The sequence below is a fragment of the Echinops telfairi genome, unplaced genomic scaffold (assembly GCF_000313985.2).
Source record: "Echinops telfairi isolate 266 unplaced genomic scaffold, ASM31398v2 ScPeMD7_23;HRSCAF=83, whole genome shotgun sequence".
NCBI classification, from domain to species: Eukaryota; Metazoa; Chordata; class Mammalia; order Afrosoricida; family Tenrecidae; genus Echinops; species Echinops telfairi.
Window position 1 is genome coordinate 59,211,544 of NW_022103920.1, and position 9,072 is coordinate 59,220,615.

General features: G+C 44.1%; 1 pseudogene; it reads right to left on the reverse strand.

Moving 5' to 3' along the window:
• Window positions 1-4,420: 4,420 nt before the first annotated feature.
• LOC101652504 overlaps window positions 4,421-9,072 on the reverse strand; it is an 8,500-nt pseudogene continuing 3,848 nt past the window's right edge.

Genomic DNA, 9,072 nt, shown 5'->3' on the forward strand with positions numbered 1-9,072 from the left:
GAGGCAGGGGAAAGGAACATATCTAGCGACAAGGGAACAAGTGATCTAAAATCGATAGCAAGGAGAATATGAGATGCCTGATGGGGCTTGATCAAGGACAATGAAGCCGAGAAGAATTACTGAAACCTGAATGAAGGCCAAACATGACAATGGGATAAGAAGAAAGTAAAAGGAAATAGAGGAAAGCACTAGGAGGCAAAGGATGTTTGTAGAGGTCTAAAAACAGGCATGTACATATGTAGATATGTTTATATATATATAGGGAAATAGAACTATGTACATATATTTATTTTTTAAGTATTAAGACAGCAGATGGACATTGGGCCTCCACTCAAGTATTCCCTCAATGCAAGAACACTTTGTTCTAATAACCCGGCATTCTGGGATACTCACCTTCCCAACACGATCGCTGAAGACAGAATGGGTGCATAAGCAAATGTGGTGAAGGAGAGTGGATGGTGCCAGGCTATCAAAGATATAATGTCTGGGGTTTTAAAGGCTTGAAGATAAACAAGCAGCCATCTATCTGAGAAGCAACAAAGCCCACATCGAAGAAGCACACCAGCCTGTGTGATCATAAGGTGTCGACGGGATCAGGTATCAGGCACTAAAGACCCAAACCAAAAAATCATATTGATGTGAATGAGGGGGAGGGCAGAGTGGAGACCCAAAGCCCACTGTAGACAATTGTACATCCCCTTACAGAATGGTCACAAGGAAGAGATGAGTGAGTCAGGGTGCAGTATAGTACCGACAAGACACAGAACTTTCCTCTAGTTCTTTTTTTCCCCTTTTAATCAATTGACTGGGGGCTCCTACAATTCTTATCACAATCCATACATCCATCCATTGTGTCAAGCACATTTGTACTGTTGTTGCCATCATTCTCAAAACATTTGCTTTCTACTTGTGCCCTTAATATTAGCTCCTCATTTCCCCCCTCCCCCCTACTCTCCCCTCCCTCATGAACACTTGATAATTTATAAATTATTATTATTTTGTCATATCTTACATTGTCCGATGTCTCCCTTCACCCACTTTTCTGTTGCCTGTCCCCTAGGGAGGAGGTTATATGTAGATCCTTATAATTGGTTCCCTCTTTCTACCCCACCTTCCCTCCGCCCTCCAGGTATCTCCACTCTTACCACTGATCCTAATGGATTCCCTGTGTTTCCAGTTCCTGGATTACCTGTGTTTCCAGTTCCTATCTGTACCAATGTACATCCTCTGGTCTAGCCAGATTTGTAAAGTAGACTTGGGATCATGATAGTATGGGGAGGAAGCATTTAGGAACTAGAGGAAAGTTGTATGTTTCTTCGTTGCTACACTGCACCCTGACTGGCTCATCTCCTCCCTATGACCCTTCTGTGAGGGAGTGTCCAGTTGCCTACAGATTGGCTTTGGGTCTCCACTCTGCACTCACCCTCATTTAAATGACATGATTTTTTGTTCTTCGATGCCTGATACTTCGTCCCTTTGACACCATGTGGTCACACAGGCTGGTGTGCTTCTTCCATGTGGGCTTTGTTGCTTCTGAGCTAGATAGCCGCTCGTTAATCTTCAAGCCTTTAAGACCCCAGAAGGTATATCTAATGCTTCCTCCCCCCTGCCACTATCATAATCCCAATTCTACGTTACAAATACAGGTAGATCAGAGCAAGAACTCTGGTACATGTATGAGTTCACAACACAGGGAATCCAGGACAGATAAACACCTCAGGACCAATAATGAGAGTAGGCAATACCAGGAGGTTAAGGGGAAGGTGGGGGAAGAAAAGGGGAACCGACCACAATTATCAACATATAACTCCCCTCCCAGGGGCACAGACAACAGAAAACTGGGCAAAGGGAGACAGTGGTCAGTGTAAGACATGAAAAAAAATTATAAATTATCAAGGGTTCATGAGGGAGGGGGAGGAGAGGGGGAAGTGAGCTGATACCAAGGGCTCAAGAAGAGAGAAAATGTTTTGAAAATGGTGATGACAATGTATGTACAAATGTCCCTGACAAAATGTTTGGATGGATGGATTATGATAAGAGCTGTAAGAGTCACCAATAAAATGATTAAACAAAATGATTTAAAATGATTTAGTTAGTTTATTGTGCCAACCTGGCTGATAAACACATGTGGGGTTAATTGAAGGACAGAGGGATAAATGATTCAGTGAGCCTCGCCTTTCTAGTTCTCGGGTCTCTTGCTTTCTGATGGTCGCACCAGGGTGCAGCTGCCTGCCTTAGCCAGTTCCCTGCTTCAGCTGGCAAGGCTTACTTCCTGCAAGACATCCCCACAAGAAGCCACATGGACCTATCCCGATACAGCCCTGGGTGCTGAAGCAGCCGTGTGGAGACCCCTGCCAGTGCTGAACTGTTTACACATTCACTGACTCGGCTTTCCTCCTGCAGTCGACATCATTGCGTCTGTTTTGTGAGATAGAGGAGGACTTTGTGGCTTTGTGTTGGACATATGGGTTAATGGGCTAATGTTGGACTTGGGGGCTTGGGCAGAACTGGGTTGGGATGTTTTCTTGATGCACACTTAACCTATATCTAAAACTCTCTCTTATACATGAGTTTCTGTGGATTTGTTTCTCTAAAGTACCCAGACTAACACAACAAACAAACAAACAAACAACCTTGCTTGTTGAAAGTGAGGAAAGAAAAAAAAAGAAAGTGAGGAGGAATTGAGGCCTGGCTGATGAAGATCAAGGATTGTAGCCTTCAGTATGGAGTACAATTCAGTGTAAGGCAGACCCAAATCCTCACCACTGGATCATGATAAATGGAGAAAAGGTTGACATTGCTAAGGATTTTGTCTTACTTGGATCCACAGTCGGTACTCATGGAAGTCATCGTCAAGAGATCAAATAGACAGGTGGCATTTGGTAAATCTGCTGCATATGACCTCTTAAAAGTGTTGAAGAACAAGATGCCACTTTGAGGACTAAGGTGTACCTGACCCAGGCCATGGTATTCTCCATTGCATGACATGCGCGTGAGAGCTGGACACTGAATAAGGAAGATGAAAGAATCAATGCATTTGAATTGTGGTGCTGGAGAAGAACACCTGAGTACCTGGGCTGCTAAAAGGACAAATCAATCTGTGTGGGGAAAAAGTCAGGCCAAAGTGTACCTTCGAGGTACGGGTGGCAAGACTTCATGCTACATGCGTTGGACATGTTGTCAGGAGAGGTCAGTCCTCGGAAAAGGACATCTGGCTTGGAACAGTGGAGGGAGAGGAAGGAGGGGAAGGCTCTCAATGAGATGGATGGACAGAGTGGCTGCAATGATGGGCTCAAGCATAGAAATGATTGTGAGGTTGGCGTAAGACTGTGCAGTTTGTTTTTGTTGTGCACAGGGTCTCTATGGGCCAGAGCTGACAACTACAACAGTAAACAACAACAGCAAACAAAAAATTCACTGTATTGGAGTTGATCCCAATTCAGAGTGAACCTGCAGGACAGAGAAGAGCTGAAGCTGTGCATTTCTAAGACTGAAGATTTACGGAAATAGAAAGCCTCATCTTTCTCCCACAAAATGTCTAGTGGTTTCAAACTGCTGGGTTTGTTGTTAGAAACTCAATACATAATCCACTATGCCACCAGGGAAAGACACGCACACACACACACACACACACACACACATTTATAAGAAGAGAGATATTAAATAAAGGACCCACACAGCCATAGAAGCAGGTAAGTCTGATCTGGTTCCACGTCTGTGGTTCAGATGTTAAGCTGGAGGCTTCTCCTGGCTTGTATAACTTTAAGGGGTGAAGAACCCGAGACTGGCAGAAGTACCACTGGCTCGTTGTAGAGATGAGTGCATTCAAGGTCATCAGGTCAGACTTACGACTGGAGAGTTGACTGAGTTCAAGTGTAGCAGGTCAGATGGCAGGCTTCTAATGACTCCTGGGATTGGCAGGGAATGTGGCAGTCAAAAAAACTGGAGGCTGATGAGCCAGATGTGGGATCCAGACTCAGCACAAAGCAAGCAAGCACTCCCACAGTGTCCACTATATAGGAAGTAGACCACATCCCTGGAGAAAACTTCCTTTCAATTGCATCAAGGATTGAACTGAATAAGGAGTTTCACTCTATAGTGGGTTACGCATTGGACTGCTAACTTGAAGGTCAGCAGTTCAAAACCACTAGCTGCTCTAAGGGAGAAAGAGCCGTTTTTGTAAACCCACAGGGGCAGGGCTCCTCTGTCCCACAGGTATGCTACGAGTCGTAATTGACTTGATGAGAATGAGTGAGTGTGTGGTCATAGAACTGCTTGGTTCCTCACAGCAGATCCCATTATGGAGCTGATTACACCGTGTTACGTCACATCATGGGAGATTACTGGGCAGACCACTGAAAATCTTAGCCATGCCAAGTTCATTAAAAAACCTAACTAGCATATTTCTTTTAAACGACATTTAATTTCCTTCATGTATAATGTTCTTGATGCCATCCTGCAATTTGTCTGGTCTTCTGTCATTTAATGTCAGATGTATTCTTTCATACTGCTCTGAATTGAATCCTTCAACATCTGCATACTGCATGCTCTATAGAAAATACTGTGCATTCTGTATCTGGTCTTATATTCCTATAATGGTAGTGATTAAATCTTCAGATCCTTCTAAAGGCTCATCAATTTTGATTGAAACTTCCGACTCTTGATGAATTTGTTCAGTCTACTGACCACCTTTGTGATAGTCTGGGTTGACTAGAGAAACAAATTCATAGACATTCATATGTGTATAAGAGAGAACTTTATATAAAAGAGCAATTGTACATTAAGAAAACATCCCAGCCCAGTCCAGATCAAGTCCATAAGTCCCATATTAGCCCATCTGTCCGATGCCAATCTATAAATTCCTCTTCAGACTTACAGAACACATGTAATGACACTGAATGCAGGGTGATCACAGGCCAGTGGGTGGAAAGTCTTGTGGCTGGCCATGTAAGTATCTCAGTGCTGGCATGGGTCTCCACGTGGCTCCTCCAGCTCCAGGACTCTAGCGTAGCTCTGTGAATCTTGTCATCAAGAATACCAGGCAGAGAGTGTCTGCGTCTGGCCTACAGTGAGCTATTTATTTATCTCCGTGGCACCTCCAAATGAGGCCATCAAGCTGTGACCTGATTGACAGGCTAGACTCCATCCCTTCACAAATTGACACCAGATTATGTAACCACCACAACCATTGCCCACAATGGATCCAGCCAAATCTTTGGAAATAGTTCCTTGTGCAGTAGTCATAGGTTCACCAAGATCACCATATGATCCATGATCCCCCGCATAGGAATAATCATATCCTAAGATGCCCTGTGGTTTGTAAGTGAGCTGCCACTCTGATGGGCTCCAGGTACCTATTGCAGAACCCCACGTTTCATCAGCACTGAACCCAACCATGCCATCATAACAGTCTCCAGTTCTCCCTACTTGTCACAAGCCATTGGAGCTCTGCTTCTAGGTAGTGGCGGAGGAGGAAGAAGATTCAGAGCTCAGCTACCACTCTGGCCACCCCATCCAGGAGAAGGTCCTTGATGAGGGCTCATGTCATAATACATGCTTCTGCAGGAAGACATGGGACACCCACCCAGACTAGGAGGCATTCTGCCCAAACCACTACTTCTCCATATAGGGAACCCCACGGGTTGTCCACAATGATCATCAGACATTATTGTCAAACTACCAAGATTATAGGTTTCACTATCAAAATTGGGATCGTAAGGCTGTACATGTTCTTTGGGAGGTTACTCAGGTATAAGATCAAGGATGAACCTTATGCGCGCGACAATCCTATCAGGTTTTCTTCCAATAAGAGCAACTCTATCAGGCAGAACTTCTGCCTTACAAATTCAGCTATACTGCAGCATGTACATGGGTACAAATAAGAGCTCTTGACACATGGACTCCAGGACAGATAAACCCCTCAGGAACAACAATGGAAGTAGTGATACCCTGAGGGAAGAGGGAAGGTGGGGTGTGTGTGTAGAAATGGGGAACTGACTACAATGATGTATAACTCCCCCCTCAGCCCCAGGGGGATGGATAACAGTAACGTGGACAAAGGGAGAGAGGGGTGGTTTAAGGTATGAAATAATATTTATCAGAGGTCCATGAGGGTAGGAGGGTTGGGGAGTGGTGGTGAAAAAGAGGAGCTAATACTAAGGGCTTGGACAAAAAGAAAATATTTTGAAATTGATGATGGAAACCAGATGTGTAAATGTGCTTGATACAATTGATGTGTGAATTGTTATGAACTGTAAGATTCCCCCAATAACAGGATTTATTAAAAAACAAAACAAAACTCTGTCAATAGAATAAGGATAGTATTTCTGGAAAAGCTTGACGGTTTTCTGAATGTTCCCTGAAATTCTTTGAGTTTTAGCACCTTTGACCCCAATAATTCCTCCTGCCAGACTGGTGAATCAGCAGTCTCACCTAGCAGTCAGTCACTCTCTTCAGTGTTGGTCTTCTTCTACGGTAAGGACGATTTTCTTCAGAATTTCTCCAGTCGTTTCAGTATCGGCACTGATACTCAGTATGCACTTGGGCCACTTCTGTCTGACATTGTGGTCTGTTCAAAGAGCCTTAATAGTCTTACCTCCTTTTTCAATCACTGCCCCAGCCTTCTTGCTCTGAAGCGGAATACACAGCACCAGTGTACCTAGATCTTTTAAATGCTTGTTCTTCTTCCCGGTCTTCAGCTGGGTGCTTACCAAGCTCACCATTGGGTTCAGTACTGGGGAAAGTTTCTTCTGGGTGTTCAGTTTCTATTTTCTTGTACTACATGGACACCGCAATCAGTCACTATATATTCTTGCAGAGAAGAACTGAAGTGTTCTGGGTAGGGCAACCAGTTGATACCTGCTGCATGTGCTGCAGGAGCCCCGAGAAGCCATTGTCACAGCCTCAGATGGTCACAGATAGACAGGGACCTCAAATGCCTTCTTGAGATGGTCTCTAAATTTAGGTGGAATGTGCCCAACGTGGTGCGTTGAATCTCAGGGGCTCGGTTTCATTTTCTTCAGCATTACCTTTAACTTACATGTGAGCAACTGACCGTCCAGTTGACAGTCTGCCCCAGACCTTGGTTTGACTGATGAGACTGAGTTGCCTCATTGTCTCTTTCCACAGATGTCGTTGATTTGAGTCCATCTGGCCCTATCCATGTGAATAGTTCGGGTTGTTGAAAAATATATTTGCAATGAAGAAGTCCTTGGTCTTGCAAAATACTATGATCTCCAGATTCATTTCTACCACCAAAGCCACATTTTTCAACTACTGATCCTTCCTCTGCTTCCATTTCTTGCACTCCAATCACCAGTAATTATCAATGCATCTTGAATGCATGTTTAATCAATTACAAACTGCAGAAATTGGTAAAACCGTCCATTTCTTTTTCTTGGCTTTAGTAGTTGCTGTATAAGTTTGAGTAATTGTCATATCAAGTCGTCTTCTTTGTAGGCACTTGGATACTATCCTATTTCTGACAGTATTGAACCTAGGACGGGTCTTGAAATGTTTTTATCATGAAGGTGATGCCATTTCTCTTCACTTTGTCATTCTCAGCTTAGTGAACCATAGGATCATCTAATGTAAAACAGCCAAGATCAGTCAACTTCAGCTAATACCTAGGATATAGATTTTCATGTGTTTCATTTAAATTTTGGAGAGTTCCCATTTTTTGCAGATTCATATTTTGCATACACCACGTTCTAACTATTAATGGAACCATCAATTGAATGTTCCCAAAGCTTTGCTTCACCCACATCATTAAAGTCATCACTACTCTGAGGTGGTAATTTGTAGCTAAGTGCCTTCCTCTTCAGAAGGTTTTTGTGGTTAATTTTCCAGAAGTGGGCCACCTCTTTCTTCTTCCTAGTCTATCTTAGTCTGGGAGCCCTGCTGAAACTTGTCCACCGTGATGTCTTTACTGGTATAGGAAATACCAATGGCTTCACTTCAAGCATCACAGCAATAGGCAAGCCACCACAATGTGACAAACTGATAGAAAAATAGTGGAAGCAAATTTAGGCAGTTATAAAAACTATCTTCATTTCAGGACAGTTGCAGACAAGGCTGAGTGATGGGGGTGGCCAAGAAGAATTCTGCACCTTCTCCTGGGTTTCAGGTGTGACTGTGGATGGCTCCCCGACAGGGATCAGGCATTGACACTCAGCAGAGTCTCAGTCCTGTGAGTCATTGATGTAGTCAGTTTGGGATCAAGGAGAGTATGAGATTCAGCTCCACTTGAACAGTTAATCTGTTTGCATCGCGGTGGTGTGTGGGTAGATCCCTGACTTTTATAGTTTCCCATGACTCCATTTGAATACTTGCTCCTCCATTCTGCTCCCACCAGTGTTATTACCCCATTGACGAGGGTTTGAAGGAAGGGATGCTCCTCTCTCTCTGGACTTCCTTTCCTGTCACCACTCTGGAGGGTTGCTTGGAGAAGTGCAATTTTAGTGTGGGAATCATATGTCCCATCTCACACCTGGTGTGAACTACACAGCTACTAATTTATTTTCTTTAGTACAGTGGGTTAAATTTTCCCTCACGTATGTGGCCTTTGTGGGAGCAGCCATTTTGTGGCTGCTGCACATGGCACTGCACCTTGGTTATCTTAATTGGCACGTGGAAAGAAGTTTAACCTCTTAGGTAGCTACATAATCCACAGAGAACTAATCACAGCCCTGACTCTGGCCTTTGGCTGTGGCCGTAGGTATTGGGTTTTGCCTCCCAGGTTGGTGCCTGACTCAAGCGAGGCCAGTGAAAGCCTTCTCTAGCACAGATGAATTCCAGCCTAGAGAGTGGAGCCAGCCACTCCTCAGTGCAGGGGTATTTAAATCTTGAGCTATGAGTAACCCCGCTTCCTGCCACATGGAGAATATCAATCTGCCACGGAGAGGGAATGAGACAGACAAGTAAGCAAAACACAGCCTGAAGCAAGATGGGGGTATTATTTAAGGTTGTGCCTGAGGGTCACTCAAATCTCTGGCCTGTCTAAGGCAGGATTATTCAACATTAAAACTTTTTGTTAAGGGAACAAGAAGGGATCCAAATTGGTGGGGAGGTGGG